The sequence below is a fragment of the Dendrobates tinctorius genome, unplaced genomic scaffold, assembly GCF_039654945.1.
Source record: "Dendrobates tinctorius isolate UK_male_01 unplaced genomic scaffold, ASM3965494v1 ptg000249l, whole genome shotgun sequence".
Taxonomy (NCBI): domain Eukaryota; kingdom Metazoa; phylum Chordata; class Amphibia; order Anura; family Dendrobatidae; genus Dendrobates; species Dendrobates tinctorius.
Genome location: NW_027361916.1, coordinates 2731964 through 2748677, shown reverse-complemented (window position 1 = coordinate 2748677; position 16714 = coordinate 2731964). Strand labels below are relative to the sequence as shown.

The window sequence follows — 16714 nt, the reverse complement described above, 5'->3', positions numbered from 1 at the left end:
AGTTTTTAAAAAGCTGATCTGCTTTTGCAACTGAAAAACGTATCCTCAAAAAACGCAGCAAAAACGCTGTGTGTGAATGTAGCCTTAGATCAGGAATAGAACAGCCATTTATAGGACATTTCATAACTTTCCCAAATTCCTATGAAAAAATATTCAGCACAATCTGCATTGAATTACTGTACCCAATTTATTATATATTTTAGGAGTCGGAATCGGTCCATTTTATACCAACTCCGACTCCACCAAAATGAGCTCCGACTCCGACTCCACAGCCCTACATACTAAGGTTGTGTTTTATCTCCCGTCCACCACACTCCAGCTCCGGCTCCGCCCCCCAAGCACCATCCTCTGCTCCCCCCATGCTCAGCCTCTGCTCCCCCCCATGCTCAGCCTCTGCTCCCCCCCATGCTCAGCCTCTGCTCCCCCCCCATGCTCAGCCTCTGCTCCCCCCCCATGCTCAGCCTCTGCTCCCCCCCCATGCTCAGCCTCTGCTCCCCCCCCATGCTCAGCCTCTGCTCCCCCCCCATGCTCAGCCTCTGCTCCCCCCCCATGCTCAGCCTCTGCTCCCCCCCCCATGCTCAGCCTCTGCTCCCCCCCCCATGCTCAGCCTCTGCTCCCCCCCATGCTCAGCCTCTGCTCCCCCCCCCATGCTCAGCCTCTGCTCCCCCCCCATGCTCAGCCTCTGCTCCCCCCCCCATGCTCAGCCTCTGCTCCCCCCCCATGCTCAGCCTCTGCTCCCCCCCCCCCATGCTCAGCCTCTGCTCCTCCCCATGCTCAGCCTCTGCTCCCCCCCCATGCTCAGCCTCTGCTCCCCCCCCATGCTCAGCCTCTGCTCCCCCCCCCATGCTCAGCCTCTGCTCCCCCCCATGCTCAGCCTCTGCTCCCCCCCCATGCTCAGCCTCTGCTCCCCCCCATGCTCAGCCTCTGCTCCCCCCCATGCTCAGCCTCTGCTCCCCCCCCCCATGCTCAGCCTCTGCTCCCCCCCATGCTCATCCTCTGCTCCCCCCCCATGCTCAGCCTCTGCTCCCCCCCCCATGCTCAGCCTCTGCTCCCCCCCCCATGCTCAGCCTCTGCTCCCCCCCCATGCTCAGCCTCTGCTCCCCCCCCCATGCTCAGCCTCTGCTCCCCCCCCCATGCTCAGCCTCTGCTCCCCCCCCATGCTCAGCCTCTGCTCCCCCCCCATGCTCAGCCTCTGCTCCCCCCCCATGCTCAGCCTCTGCTCCCCCCCCCATGCTCAGCCTCTGCTCCCCCCCCCATGCTCAGCCTCTGCTCCCCCCCCATGCTCAGCCTCTGCTCCCCCCCCATGCTCAGCCTCTGCTCCCCCCCCCCATGCTCAGCCTCTGCTCCCCCCCATGCTCAGCCTCTGCTCCCCCCCCATGCTCAGCCTCTGCTCCCCCCCCATGCTCAGCCTCTGCTCCCCCCCATGCTCAGCCTCTGCTCCCCCCCATGCTCAGCCTCTGCTCCCCCCCATGCTCAGCCTCTGCTCCCCCCCCATGCTCAGCCTCTGCTCCCCCCCATGCTCAGCCTCTGCTCCCCCCCATGCTCAGCCTCTGCTCCCTCCCCATGCTCAGCCTCTGCTCCCCCCCCATGCTCAGCCTCTGCTCCCCCCCCATGCTCAGCCTCTGCTCCTCCCCCATGCTCAGCCTCTGCTCCCCCCCCATGCTCAGCCTCTGCTCCCCCCCATGCTCAGCCTCTGCTCCCCCCCCATGCTCAGCCTCTGCTCCCCCCCATGCTCAGCCTCTGCTCCCCCCCCATGCTCAGCCTCTGTTCCCCCCCATGCTCAGCCTCTGCTCCCCCCACTCTCTCCCCCCACACACCGTCTCCCTTCTGTCCTCTGCGGGGTGTCGCCGCTCCCTCCTCCGGGCTTTGTGTTGTGCCGCGCTCTTCCCCGCTGACAGCTCCGCTCCTCTGCTGCGCTCTCTCCACAGCAAACATTACGACACCACCGTCGCCTCCTCCATGACTCAGTCCGGCCTCCCACGTCTCCTCACCACACGTCACTTCCCCGCCCGGCCGCCATTTTAGTTCCTGTGGTGGCGGAGCACAGGCGGAAGTGCCGCCATCTGTAGCAGCGGCTGCGGTCCTCCTCACCGTGTCTCCGCCGAGTCAGGAGGTTTTCGTGAGGGGGAGATCTCGGCGGCCTGATACAATAATGCCGTCCACCCCGCTACGTGTGGCCGTGGTGTGCTCCAGAACCGCAGCATGGAGGCGCACAATCTCCTCCGGTAATGGCGGAACCCCTTCTTCTTCAGTCTGTGCGCGTAGTTCGGGGCCGTGTGAGGCCGGTGATGTCTCTAGGCCTCTGTATGTGATGGAGGACCCTGGGAGCGGCCATACCTTCTTACACACACCTCCATGGTGGCCTTTTCCCCCTCAGATGTAGGAAAATTACACATTTGTAACTGAATGTGTTAGAAACTTTTTTTGGGTGGGAACTTGCGCCATATAGCAACTCTCCGGCCATTTTTTTTAAAATTCTTTTATATGACTGGGAAAGGATTAAAAGCATAACAGTAGTGGCCTTTTCAGTTACCGGGGCCGACTAGGCCTCACATGGGTTCTGGTCGGGTCGTCATCAGTCCAGTCTGGGCAGGTGGTGTGTGTGTATATATATATATAATTTAGTTTTCACCCCCCCCAGTCTCTTCGCTAGTTTTAAGCTTCAGGGGCCTGAAGGTCCTGGAAACCCTTTTATTTCGAGTGATTTCTGGCCGAAGCAAACTTAGGTTTGTTTGTGTCTGGTGGAAACTGATTGCCTTCACTCTGTTTTTTTTTCTGTTTTTGGAGTAAAAAAAAAAAATATATATATTAGGTTCTTTTCACACCAGGACGTGTACACTGAATATATTCTATAGGGTATAACAGGCACCCGTCTGCCGAGAGAACGTCCTTCTCAAATCCATCTGACCACTGTACATCCAAAGAAACTTACCAGCTGATTCATCAGTTTAAATTTTTTTTTTTTTTTTAAGCCAAAAAATGTCTCTTGATGTTTTTACAGCCTCTCTGTTAACTTTGTGAAAAGTTGAATAAAATGCCTTTATCTACGATCATCTGATGTCTTGTTACAAAGAAATTAGACAGGGACAGAGTTTTGAATATTGGAATATTACAATTTTTTCTCATGTAGGGTCACCAGCCAATGTTACTGGGCACAGTGAGGCTACATGAAAGCTCCACATGTCCACTGTTAACTCCTGGTGGATTGTTTTATTAGTAATCTGTTCATTGTGGTATAAGTTGTATGCACAACTTTTTGTGTTTTTTGTGTTGTATTTGAATTCAAATGGAATTTGAATTCAGGGGGTCAGAGCCTGGCTGTCCATGGATAAAAGTGGTCCTTGTGGTGCAGGCTTGAGGGTGCACAAATGCCCAACAGAGCACCACACAGCCCCAAGAACTGCTCCCTCACCTCAGTCTGGTAATTAGCTTTCAAATGACATCCCAATGTCCCCTCTGGCTTTGCCAGAAGTCCCACCAGGGGCCCCAATGTCTGATTTGGACAGCAGATCTGTACTGAAGTCCCTGGTGGTGCAAACTCTTGTGTCACCAGGGAGCATGTCAGTGTCAGCAGTCAGGATGGCCTAGTGGTCTAAGGCACTGTGTTCAGGTTGCAGTCTCCCGTGGAGGCGTGGGTTCGAATCCCACTCCTGACAGCAGCAGTACTGGTCCCTGGAGGTGCAAGCTGTTGTGCACCAGGGAGCGTGTTAAGCGTCTGCAGTCACCACATGTGGAGGCGTGGGTTCAAATCCCACTCCTTGACAGCAGCAGTACTGGTCCCTGGAGGTGCAAGCTGTTGTGCACCAGGGAGCGTGTTGAGCGTCTGCAGTCACCACGTGGAGGCGTGGGTTCGAATCCCACTCCTGACAGCGACAGTTTTTTTTTTTTTTTTTTTAAAGAAAAGAAAATAAACCTAGTGGCAGCATGTGTAATAACAGTCTCCCGTGGAGGCGTGGGTTCGAATCCCACTCCTGACAGCAGCAGTACTGGTCCCTGGAGGTGCAAGCTGTTGCGCACCAGGGAGCGTGTTAACCGTCTGCAGTCACCACATGTGGAGGCGTGGGTTCAAATCCCACTCCTTGACAGCAGCAGTACTGGTCCCTGGAGGTGCAAGCTGTTGTGCACCAGGGAGCGTGTTCAGCGTCTGCAGTCACCACATGTGGAGGCGTGGGTTCGAATCCCACTCCTGACAGCGACAGTTTTTTTTTTTGTTTTTTTTTTAAAGAAAAGAAAAGAAACCTAGTGGCAGCATGTGTAATAACAGTCTCCAGGTCTTATAGCCTAATGTATACACCATAAATATTTATATGTGTGTCTATACAGTTGGTGTATATATGTGTGAGTATATTTTTTAGCCTTAAAGTTTTGATTCTCCATCCTCATTTCTTTCTTTTCCAAATCAAAAAAACACTCGTGTGAGAGCAATCTGCATCCAAAAAAACTTAGGGATAGGGACAATTTAGTGAGTACGTCGGGCTCCCTTAAAAGGTCAATTCACCCAACGAACAAGGGTGCTGCTCAGGGTGGATTGATTTAAATCACGCCGATTTAAATCATGATTTAAATCACGATTTAAATCAAAAGATTTTTTTCTATTTAAATCGGATCGATTTAAATCATGATTTTAATCATGATTTAAATCACTGATTTAAATCAAAAGGTTTTTTTTTAATATAAATCACGATTAAAATGAGAAGTGAGAGCAGTGTGCATGTGCGCCCATAGTTACACGGACGAAACTAGGGCAACGATCTAACGCCAGGGTGAGGGGGGGACCCCAAAGTAAGTAAAAATCTTTTTTGTTTTACTATATGGCAATAGGTAGGTGTTTAAAAGCAGCATGTCTTAATTGTATAAACTATTAATAGCCTCCACATTTTGTTCATACTGCCCCTTTAATTCCACACTTCTAGCTTGGTTTCAGTTTTGGTTTAGTTTCTTTTTCCCTGCATTCAGTTGACATGCCCAAACTTGTTGGATAGTCAGCAGTACTTGGCTCAGGCTGTAGTAACATCAGCAGTGCTTGGCTCAGGCTGTAGTAACAATCAAACTTCATAAGTGATCTGTGTGAGCCATGGCAGCAGGTCGTAAGAGAGACCCTATTTGGGTTCATTTTGTTGAGATGCCAGCAGCAGATCTTGGAAAGAAAGGTGCAAGAGCAAAGTGCAAATACTGTCAAAAGGATATCCAAGGACTTGTTTGCCGTTTGAAATCACATTATGAAAACTGCAATCAAATGATTTAAATCAAAAAAATCTGATTTAAATCAAAAAAATCTGATTTTTTTGATTTTTTTAAAAAATTCAAGATTTTTATCCACCCTGGTGCTGCTTGCTCGTCGGGTGAGATGGGCAGCACGATTATTATCATCTAACACGCTTTCCTAGGATAATCTGCCAACACAAATCTCTTCTTGAATGGACAATCGTTTCTTAAATGACAATTTATGCTGATAAAAAAAACCAAAAGCTCTAAATTAGGAAGGAGGCTGGAGGGGGGGGCGTCAGGGACTGGAGGGGGGAGACAGAGGCTGGAGGAGGAAGTGTGGTGGTGTAGACGGGGCTGCGGGAGGCTGTGTGGTGCTGTAGAGCGGGTTGCGGGAGGCTGTGTGGTGGTGTAGAGGCCTACAGGGCCACACAGCCCCCTGGTGTGACTTCCCGAGTGCCATGACAGCTGACTGTATATACATGTTTACACATACATGTATGTACATGTGCCATGACCGCTCCTTAGACCATACATACATGGATTGTCACTTACCCAAACCGAGGATGAAGAGGCTTAGCTGCTCCACATGATGATGGTGGCCGGAGAGCTGTGTTCCTCCATAGCGATGTCGTCCATTAGGCAAACTTGGTGTCCTTGTCCCGCCAGTTCTTGAGCCAGTTTAGTGTCCACGATGCCTTGTTACCTATTGGAAAAAAAAGGGAAAAGGAAATTATTGAATTTTGACATAGAATAAAAATTAAGTCCTATGAATTGTACTGGTACATTAACCCCTTTTTCTACGAGCGTATATTGCCAGCAGACACACAGAGAGCGGGCGACTGCCCCAAGTGTTACCTACTGAGAGACAGAGAAATAAAAAAACAATAATTAATAAGGGAAATATTGCATTCATAATTAGTGTTCACAGCAGAGTGACAACACAGCCCCCCTAACCCTCCCCTACCCCACAGGGAGCGCCTGTACGCCGCCATGCCCCCCACAGCTGTGCCCATACACTGTCCTCACCTCCCCCTGCAGGGACCACCTGTCTCCCACGCAGTGCCCCCCACAGCTGACCCCAAACACTCTGCAGGGACCCCCTGTCTCCCACGCAGTGCCCCCCACAGCTGACCCCATACACTCTGCAGGGACCCCCTGTCTCCCCCGTAGTGCCCCCCACAGCTGACCCCATACACTCTGCAGGGACCCCCTGTCTACCCGCAGTGCCCCCCACAGCTGACCCCATACACTCTGCAGGGACCCCCTGTCTCCCCCCCACAGCCTCCGGGCTGCGAAGAAATCGCGACGGAGCCGCCGTCCCTGTACCGGAGCACAGCCCGCTGCCACCACCGCACCGCAGAACGCCGCCCGCTGCCACCACCACAGAGCCCACCTGCCCCAGCGCAGCTGCCCCTGCCCAGCTGCCCCTGCCCCAGCGCTGCTGCTGCCCCTGCCTCAGCGCAGTTGCCCCAGCGCAGCTGCCCCTCCCCCAGCGCAGCTGCCTCTCCCCCAGCGCAGCTGCCCCAGCACAACCAACCTGCCCTAGCACAGAGCCGCCACCGCACGAGCCTGGACCACTGAATGACCTCTGTGACTACTTCACCTGTGCCAGATCCCTTCCCAGGTAAGCTGAATTCGGACTGTAAGACGGACCCCCATTTGACACATTATTTTTTTTCCCCCTTATTTTCCTACTGAAAATTGGGGTGTTCTTATGGTCCGTTGCATCTTTTTTTTTTTAAAGAAAAGAAAATAAACCTAGTGGCAGCATGTGTAATAACAGTCTCCAGGTCTTATAGCCTAATGTATACACCATAAATATTTATATGTGTGTCTATACAGTTGGTGTATACTTTTTAGCCTTAAAGTTTTGATTCTCCATCCTCATTTCTTTCTTTTCCAAATCAAAAAAACACTTGTGTGAGAGCAATCTGCATCCAAAAAAACTTAGGGATAGGGACAATTTAGTGAGTACGTCGGGCTCCCTTAAAAGGTCAATTCACCCAACGAACAAGGGTGCTGCTTGCTCGTCGGGTGAGATGGGCAGCACGATTATTATCATCTAACACGCTTTCCTAGGATAATCTGCCAACACAAATCTCTTCTTGAATGGACAATCGTTTCTTAAATGACAATTTATGCTGATAAAAAAAACCAAAAGCTCTAAATTAGGAAGGAGGCTGGAGGGGGGGGCGTCAGGGACTGGAGGGGGGAGACAGAGGCTGGAGGAGGAAGTGTGGTGGTGTAGACGGGGCTGCGGGAGGCTGTGTGGTGCTGTAGAGCGGGTTGCGGGAGGCTGTGTGGTGGTGTAGAGGCCTACAGGGCCACACAGCCCCCTGGTGTGACTTCCCGAGTGCCATGACAGCTGACTGTATATACATGTTTACACATACATGTATGTACATGTGCCATGACCGCTCCTTAGACCATACATACATGGATTGTCACTTACCCAAACCGAGGATGAAGAGGCTTAGCTGCTCCACATGATGATGGTGGCCGGAGAGCTGTGTTCCTCCATAGCGATGTCGTCCATTAGGCAAACTTGGTGTCCTTGTCCCGCCAGTTCTTGAGCCAGTTTAGTGTCCACGATGCCTTGTTACCTATTGGAAAAAAAAGGGAAAAGGAAATTATTGAATTTTGACATAGAATAAAAATTAAGTCCTATGAATTGTACTGGTACATTAACCCCTTTTTCTACGAGCGTATATTGCCAGCAGACACACAGAGAGCGGGCGACTGCCCCAAGTGTTACCTACTGAGAGACAGAGAAATAAAAAAACAATAATTAATAAGGGAAATATTGCATTCATAATTAGTGTTCACAGCAGAGTGACAACACAGCCCCCCTAACCCTCCCCTACCCCACAGGGAACGCCTGTACCCCGCCATGCCCCCCACAGCTGTGCCCATACACTGTCCTCACCTCCCCCTGCAGGGACCACCTGTCTCCCACGCAGTGCCCCCCACAGCTGACCCCAAACACTCTGCAGGGACCCCCTGTCTCCCACGCAGTGCCCCCCACAGCTGACCCCATACACTCTGCAGGGACCCCTTGTCTCCCCCGTAGTGCCCCCCACAGCTGACCCCATACACTCTGCAGGGACCCCCTGTCTACCCGCAGTGCCCCCCACAGCTGACCCCATACACTCTGCAGGGACCCCCTGTCTACCCGCAGTGCCCCCCACAGCTGACCCCATACACTCTGCAGGGACCCCCTGCCTCCCCCCACAGCTGACCCCATACAGGCATACAGTTACCGGCCGGCAGCTCCAAGGTTCAAATCTGGCGCTCAGGTGACGTCATTGTTGCTGCAGTTAGACCGAGAAAGCAGGGGGTGGGCTCGGAGCCACGTGACACAGAGCCCGGCCGCCCATCCCCCAGCCTCACTGTACTGCAAGCCAGGGAGAGACTGTTTGTGTGCTGCACGGCGCTGACTCCGCCCCCCGAGCCAGGGGATGAGTCACAGGCAGCTCGGCGTGTCACACGACTCCTCCCTCTTCCACCTTCTATGCAGGCCGGATCTTGGTTCCCATAGCACAGTGACCCTGCCCACCGGCCAGTCACTGCCGCCCCTCCCCCACCACTAAGCGATCTTACACAGCAGCACAGAGCCAGGGAGGAGATGGGAGATGACCCCGCACCACACAGCGGAGCACTATGAGCCCTGGGGGTGCAGCGCTGACCCCGCCCACGCCGCACCACACAGCGCAGCGCTATAAGCCCTGGGGGCGCAGCGCTGACCCCACCCACCCCGCACCACACAGCGGAGCACTATGAGCCCTGGGGGCGCAGCGCTGACCCTGCCCACCCCGCACCACACAGCGCAGCACTATGAGCCCTCGGGGCAGTCTCCCGTAGAGGCGTGGGTTCGAATCCCACTCCTGACAGCAGCAGTACTGGTCCCTGGAGGTGCAAGCTGTTGTGCACCAGGGAGCGTGTTCAGCGTCTGCAGTCACCACGTGGAGGCGTGGGTTCGAATCCCACTCCACACAGCGCAGCACTATGAGCCCTCGGGGCGCAGCCAGGGGTGGGATTCAGCGGGTTCTCCCCGGTTCGGTGGAACCGGTTGTTAAAGCTATTGCTCTCATTTTTGGCACCATTAGCCGGCTCTCACTTTTGAAAATGAGATTTCAAATTTTGAGGTCTGCCCCTGCGCTGCTGCTGCCCCTGCCTCAGCGCTGCTGCTGCCCCTGCCTCAGAGCTGCTGCTGCCCCTGCCTCAGAGCTGCTGCTGCCCCTGCCTCAGCGCTGCTGCTGCCCCTGCCTCAGCGCTGCTGCTGCCCCTGCCTCAGCGCTGCTGCTGCCCCTGCCTCAGCGCTGCTGCTGCCCCTGCCTCAGCGCTGCTGCTGCCCCTGCCTCAGCGCTGCTGCTGCCCCTGCCTCAGCGCTGCTGCTGCCCCTGCCTCAGCGCTGCTGCTGCCCCTGCCCCAGCGCTGCTGCTGCCCCTGCCTCAGCGCAGCTGCCTCTCCCCCCAGCGCAGCTGCCCCAGCACAACCAACCTGCCCTAGCACAGAGCCGCCACCGCACGAGCCTGGACCACTGAATGACCCCTGTGACTACTTCACCTGTGCCAGATCCCTTCCCAGGTAAGCTGAATTCGGACTGTAAGACGGACCCCCATTTGATACATTATTTTTTTTCCCCCTATTTTCCTACTGAAAATTGGGGTGTTCTTATGGTCCGTTGCATCTTATAGTCCGAAAAATACGGTAATTTATCCTGAGATTACAGAGTCTGCAACTTTTCTATCTAGCCAGTTAGAAGTGACTCATTGTAACACTTAGGGTACCGTTACACCTAGCGATGCACCAGCGATCCCGACTAGCGATATGACGCGGTCAGGATCGCTGGTGCATCGCTAGGTGGTCGCTAGTGAGCTGCTACACAGGCAGATCTCACCAGCGACATTGCTGGGGACGGGGATCGCTACTTACCTGTCAGACGCGGCGATCCTGCGTCCTCCCGCCCTGGGCGCCACAGGAAGCCCAGCAGGAAGTGGCCGACGAGGAATGGACCAGGAGCTTCTCGCGCGATCAGTGATAACCAGCGGGGGAGCCGGTCGGAGGTAAGTATCACATGCAGGGATATCGCTAGCAATATCGCTGCAACGTCACAAAATCGGTGACTTTACAGCAATATAGAATCATAGAATCGTAGAGTTGGAAGGGACCTCCTGGGCCATCTGGTCCAACCCCCTGCTCAAAGCAGGATTCGCTAAATCATCCCAGTCAGATGTCTGTCCAGCCTCTGTTTGAAGACTTCCATTGAAGGAGAACTCACCACTTCTCGTGGCAGCCTGTTCCACTCATTGATCACTCTAACTGTCAAAAAGTTTTTTCTAATATCTAATCTGTGTCTCTTCCCATTCAGTTTCATCCCATTGCTTCTAGTCTTTCCTTGTGCAAATGAGAATAAAGTTGATCCTTCTACAATGTGACAGCCCTTTAGATATTTGTAGACAGCTATTAAGTCTCCTCTCAGTCTTCTCTTTTGCAAACTAAACATTCCCAAATCCTGCAACCTTTCCTCATAAGACAGGGTTTGCAGACCGGTCACCATTCTGGTCGCTCTTTTCTGAACTTGCTCCAGTTTGTTGATGTCTTTTTTAAAATGTGGTGCCCAAAACTGGACACAATATTCCAGATGAGGTCTGACCAAAGAGGAGTAGAGGGAAATAATGACTTCACGTGATCTAGACTGTATGCTTCTGTTAATACATCCTAGAATTGCATTTGTCTTTTTTGCTGCTGCATCACACTGTTGACTCATATTCAGTCTGTGATCTATTAGTATACCCAAGTCTTTTTCACATGTGCTGTCACTTAGCCCTATTCCTCCCATTCTATATATGCTTTTTTCATTTTTATTGCCCAGATGTAGTACTTTGCATTTCTCCCTGTTAAAAACCATTCTGTTAGTTGCTGCCCACTTCTCCAGTTTATTTAAATCTTTTTGAATCCTCTCTCTCTCTTCTCTAGTATTAGCTATCCCTCCTAGCTTTGTGTCATCAGCAAATTTAATCAGTTTACCCTCAATTCCTTCATCTAAATCGTTGATAAAGATGTTGAACAATACAGGGCCCAGGACAGAGCCCTGTGGTACCCCACTTGAGACATTCTTCCAACTGGATGTGCAGCCATTTACGACCACTCTTTGGGTCCGATCACTAACGCCGGTTTCACATTAGCGCTTTTTCAGCGCGCGCACGGCCGGGGGTAGCTCCGCCCCCGAGCCGGCTCTCTGCCCGGCGTGCCCGCCCCTTCCTTGTAGCTCCGCCTCCTAGCGGACAGCGGCGCCTGCGATCGTGCGCAGGTCGTGCGCTAGTTGCGCTTTGACCTGCGCTGCGCACTTTTGACGGTGCGCCGTGCGCGCCAAAATCGAACTTTTCGGATTTTGGCGCGCACGGCGCACCGTCATAAGTGCGCAGCGCAGGTCAAAGCGCAACTAGCGCACGACCTGCGCACGATCGGCGCACCCTATGCTAAAGATAGGGTGCGCCGATCGCAGGCGCCGCTGTCCGCTAGGAGGCGGCGCTACAAGGAAGGGGCGGGCACGCCGGGCAGAGAGCCGGATCGGGGGCGGAGCTACCCCCGGCCGTGCGCGCGTTGAAAATGCGCTAGTGTGAAACCGGCCTAAGCCAGTTATGAATCCACCTAACAGTTGCCTTGTCCATTCCATACTTAGTCATTTTTTCAATAAGGATTGTATGAGAGACTTTGTCAAATGCTTTGCTGAAGTCAAGATATACTATATCTACAGCATTTCCTTGATCCACCCAATCAGTGATACCGTCATAGAAGGAAATTAAGTTAGTCTGACATGACTTATTAGTTAGAAACCCATGCTGACTCTGTTTAATCACTTCATTCTTATCCAGGTATTGACATACATGTTGTTTAATAATTTGTTCAAAGATCTTTCCTGGTATAGAAGTCAGACTCACCGGCCTATAGTTGCCTGGGTCCACCTTCTTCCCCTTTTTGAAGATAGGAACAACATTTGTTCTTCTCCAGTCTTCTGGCACTTCTCCTGTTCTCCAAGAATTTTCAAAGATTATGGAGAGGGGTTCAAAAATATTGCTAGCGATATCGCAGTGTGTAACGGGGTCTTTACAGACAATGGCGTTTACCATCTGTCTGCAGAACTAAAGTAATGAAAAAGAAGCTGGTAATTAGCTTTCAAATGACATCCCAATGTCCCCTCTGGCTTTACCAGAGGCCCCAATGTCTGATTTGGACAGCAGATTTGAAAAGACATTTTCAGTCTGGGGCAGTCTTGGGGGTTCTCAATCCCCTTAACTACTCTGCAGAAGGGGTCAGGCAAATCAAGCTTGGCAGAAACATCATCCAGGAGGCCACCTACATACAGCAACATCACTTGTCCCCCTGCTCCAAATGGAATTTGAATTCAGGGGGTCAGAGCCTGGCTGTCCATGGATAAAAGTGGTCCTTGTGGTGCAGGCTTGAGGGTGCACAAATGCCCAACAGAGCACCACACAGCCCCATAAACTGCTCCCTCACCTCAGTCTGGTAATTAGCTTTCAAATGACATCCCAATGTCCCCTCTGGCTTTGCCAGAAGTCCCACCAGGGGCCCCAATGTCTGATTTGGACAGCAGATCTGTACTGAAGTCCCTGGTGGTGCAAACTCTTGTGTCACCAGGGAACATGTCAATGTCAGCAGTCAGGATGGCCTAGTGGTCTAAGGCACTGTGTTCAGGTTGCAGTCTCCCGTGGAGGCGTGGGTTCGAATCCCACTCCTGACAGCAGCAGTACTGGTCCCTGGAGGTGCAAGCTGTTGTGCACCAGGGAGCGTGTTAAGCGTCTGCAGTCACCACATGTGGAGGCGTGGGTTCAAATCCCACTCCTTGACAGCAGCAGTACTGGTCCCTGGAGGTGCAAGCTGTTGTGCACCAGGGAGCGTGTTCAGCGTCTGCAGTCACCACGTGGAGGCGTGGGTTCGAATCCCACTCCTGACAGCGACAGTTTCTTTTTTTTGTTTTTTTTTTTTAAAGAAAAGAAAAGAAACCTAGTGGCAGCATGTGTAATAACAGTCTCCCGTGGAGGCGTGGGTTCGAATCCCACTCCTGACAGCAGCAGTACTGGTCCCTGGAGGTGCAAGCTGTTGCGCACCAGGGAGCGTGTTAACCGTCTGCAGTCACCACATGTGGAGGCGTGGGTTCGAATCCCACTCCTGACAGCAGCAGTACTGGTCCCTGGAGGTGCAAGCTGTTGTGCACCAGGGAGCGTGTTCAGCGTCTGCAGTCACCACGTGGAGGCGTGGGTTCGAATCCCACTCCTGACAGCGACAGTTTTTTTTTTTGTTTTTTTTTAAAGAAAAGAAAATAAACCTAGTGGCAGCATGTGTAATAACAGTCTCCAGGTCTTATAGCCTAATGTATACACCATAAATATTTATATGTGTGTCTATACAGTTGGTGTATATATGTGTGAGTATATTTTTTAGCCTTAAAGTTTTGATTCTCCATCCTCATTTCTTTCTTTTCCAAATCAAAAAAACACTCGTGTGAGAGCAATCTGCATCCAAAAAAACTTAGGGATAGGGACAATTTAGTGAGTACGTCGGGCTCCCTTAAAAGGTCAATTCACCCAACGAACAAGGGTGCTGCTCAGGGTGGATTGATTTAAATCACGCCGATTTAAATCATGATTTAAATCACGATTTAAATCAAAAGATTTTTTTCTATTTAAATCGGATCGATTTAAATCATGATTTTAATCATGATTTAAATCACTGATTTAAATCAAAAGGTTTTTTTTTAATATAAATCACGATTAAAATGAGAAGTGAGAGCAGTGTGCATGTGCGCCCATAGTTACACGGACGAAAGTAGGGGCAACGATCTAACGCCAGGGTGAGGGGGGGACCCCAAAGTAAGTAAAAATCTTTTTTGTTTTACTATATGGCAATAGGTAGGTGTTTAAAAGCAGCATGTCTTAATTGTATAAACTATTAATAGCCTCCACATTTTGTTCATACTGCCCCTTTAATTCCACACTTCTAGCTTGGTTTCAGTTTTGGTTTAGTTTCTTTTTCCCTGCATTCAGTTGACATGCCCAAACTTGTTGGATAGTCAGCAGTACTTGGCTCAGGCTGTAGTAACATCAGCAGTGCTTGGCTCAGGCTGTAGTAACAATCAAACTTCATAAGTGATCTGTGTGAGCCATGGCAGCAGGTCGTAAGAGAGACCCTATTTGGGTTCATTTTGTTGAGATGCCAGCAGCAGATCTTGGAAAGAAAGGTGCAAGAGCAAAGTGCAAATACTGTCAAAAGGATATCCAAGGACTTGTTTGAAATCACATTATGAAAACTGCAATCAAATGATTTAAATCAAAAAAATCTGATTTAAATCAAAAAAATCTGATATTTTTGATTTTTTTAAAAAATTCAAGATTTTTATCCACCCTGGTGCTGCTTGCTCGTCGGGTGAGATGGGCAGCACGATTATTATCATCTAACACGCTTTCCTAGGATAATCTGCCAACACAAATCTCTTCTTGAATGGACAATCGTTTCTTAAATGACAATTTATGCTGATAAAAAAAACCAAAAGCTCTAAATTAGGAAGGAGGCTGGAGGGGGGGGCGTCAGGGACTGGAGGGGGGAGACAGAGGCTGGAGGAGGAAGTGTGGTGGTGTAGACGGGGCTGCGGGAGGCTGTGTGGTGCTGTAGAGCGGGTTGCGGGAGGCTGTGTGGTGGTGTAGAGGCCTACAGGGCCACACAGCCCCCTGGTGTGACTTCCCGAGTGCCATGACAGCTGACTGTATATACATGTTTACACATACATGTATGTACATGTGCCATGACCGCTCCTTAGACCATACATACATGGATTGTCACTTACCCAAACCGAGGATGAAGAGGCTTAGCTGCTCCACATGATGATGGTGGCCGGAGAGCTGTGTTCCTCCATAGCGATGTCGTCCATTAGGCAAACTTGGTGTCCTTGTCCCGCCAGTTCTTGAGCCAGTTTAGTGTCCACGATGCCTTGTTACCTATTGGAAAAAAAAGGGAAAAGGAAATTATTGAATTTTGACATAGAATAAAAATTAAGTCCTATGAATTGTACTGGTACATTAACCCCTTTTTCTACGAGCGTATATTGCCAGCAGACACACAGAGAGCGGGCGACTGCCCCAAGTGTTACCTACTGAGAGACAGAGAAATAAAAAAACAATAATTAATAAGGGAAATATTGCATTCATAATTAGTGTTCACAGCAGAGTGACAACACAGCCCCCCTAACCCTCCCCTACCCCACAGGGAACGCCTGTACCCCGCCATGCCCCCCACAGCTGTGCCCATACACTGTCCTCACCTCCCCCTGCAGGGACCCCCTGTCTCCCACGCAGTGCCCCCCACAGCTGACCCCAAACACTCTGCAGGGACCCCCTGTCTCCCACGCAGTGCCCCCCACAGCTGACCCCATACACTCTGCAGGGACCCCCTGTCTCCCCCGTAGTGCCCCCCACAGCTGACCCCATACACTCTGCAGGGACCCCCTGTCTACCCGCAGTGCCCCCCACAGCTGACCCCATACACTCTGCAGGGACCCCCTGTCTACCCGCAGTGCCCCCCACAGCTGACCCCATACACTCTGCAGGGACCCCCTGCCTCCCCCCACAGCTGACCCCATACAGGCATACAGTTACCGGCCGGCAGCTCCAAGGTTCAAATCTGGCGCTCAGGTGACGTCATTGTTGCTGCAGTTAGACCGAGAAAGCAGGGGGTGGGCTCGGAGCCACGTGACACAGAGCCCGGCCGCCCATCCCCCAGCCTCACTGTACTGCAAGCCAGGGAGAGACTGTTTGTGTGCTGCACGGCGCTGACTCCGCCCCCCGAGCCAGGGGATGAGTCACAGGCAGCTCGGCGTGTCACACGACTCCTCCCTCTTCCACCTTCTATGCAGGCCGGATCTTGGTTCCCATAGCACAGTGACCCTGCCCACCGGCCAGTCACTGCCGCCCCTCCCCCACCACTAAGCGATCTTACACAGCAGCACAGAGCCAGGGAGGAGATGGGAGATGACCCCGCACCACACAGCGGAGCACTATGAGCCCTGGGGGTGCAGCGCTGACCCCGCCCACGCCGCACCACACAGCGCAGCGCTATAAGCCCTGGGGGCGCAGCGCTGACCCCACCCACCCCGCACCACACAGCGGAGCACTATGAGCCCTGGGGGCGCAGCGCTGACCCTGCCCACCCCGCACCACACAGCGCAGCACTATGAGCCCTCGGGGCAGTCTCCCGTAGAGGCGTGGGTTCGAATCCCACTCCTGACAGCAGCAGTACTGGTCCCTGGAGGTGCAAGCTGTTGTGCACCAGGGAGCGTGTTCAGCGTCTGCAGTCACCACGTGGAGGCGTGGGTTCGAATCCCACTCCACACAGCGCAGCACTATGAGCCCTCGGGGCGCAGCCAGGGGTGGGATTCAGCGGGTTCTCCCCGGTTCGGTGGAACCGGTTGTTAAAGCTATTGCTCTCATTT

The 16714-nt window shown here is 52.3% G+C and overlaps 2 non-coding genes across 2 annotated transcripts; both read left to right on the top strand.

Annotated features, from left to right (window-relative positions):
• The first annotated feature begins 3573 nt into the window (after nucleotides 1-3573).
• Nucleotides 3574-3656, top strand: TRNAL-CAG (transfer RNA leucine (anticodon CAG)). The gene has a single exon. It is a non-coding gene; the product is annotated as a tRNA-Leu (tRNA).
• A 9234-nt stretch (nucleotides 3657-12890) lies between these two features.
• Nucleotides 12891-12973, top strand: TRNAL-CAG (transfer RNA leucine (anticodon CAG)). The gene has a single exon. It is a non-coding gene; the product is annotated as a tRNA-Leu (tRNA).
• Nucleotides 12974-16714: the final 3741 nt, after the last annotated feature.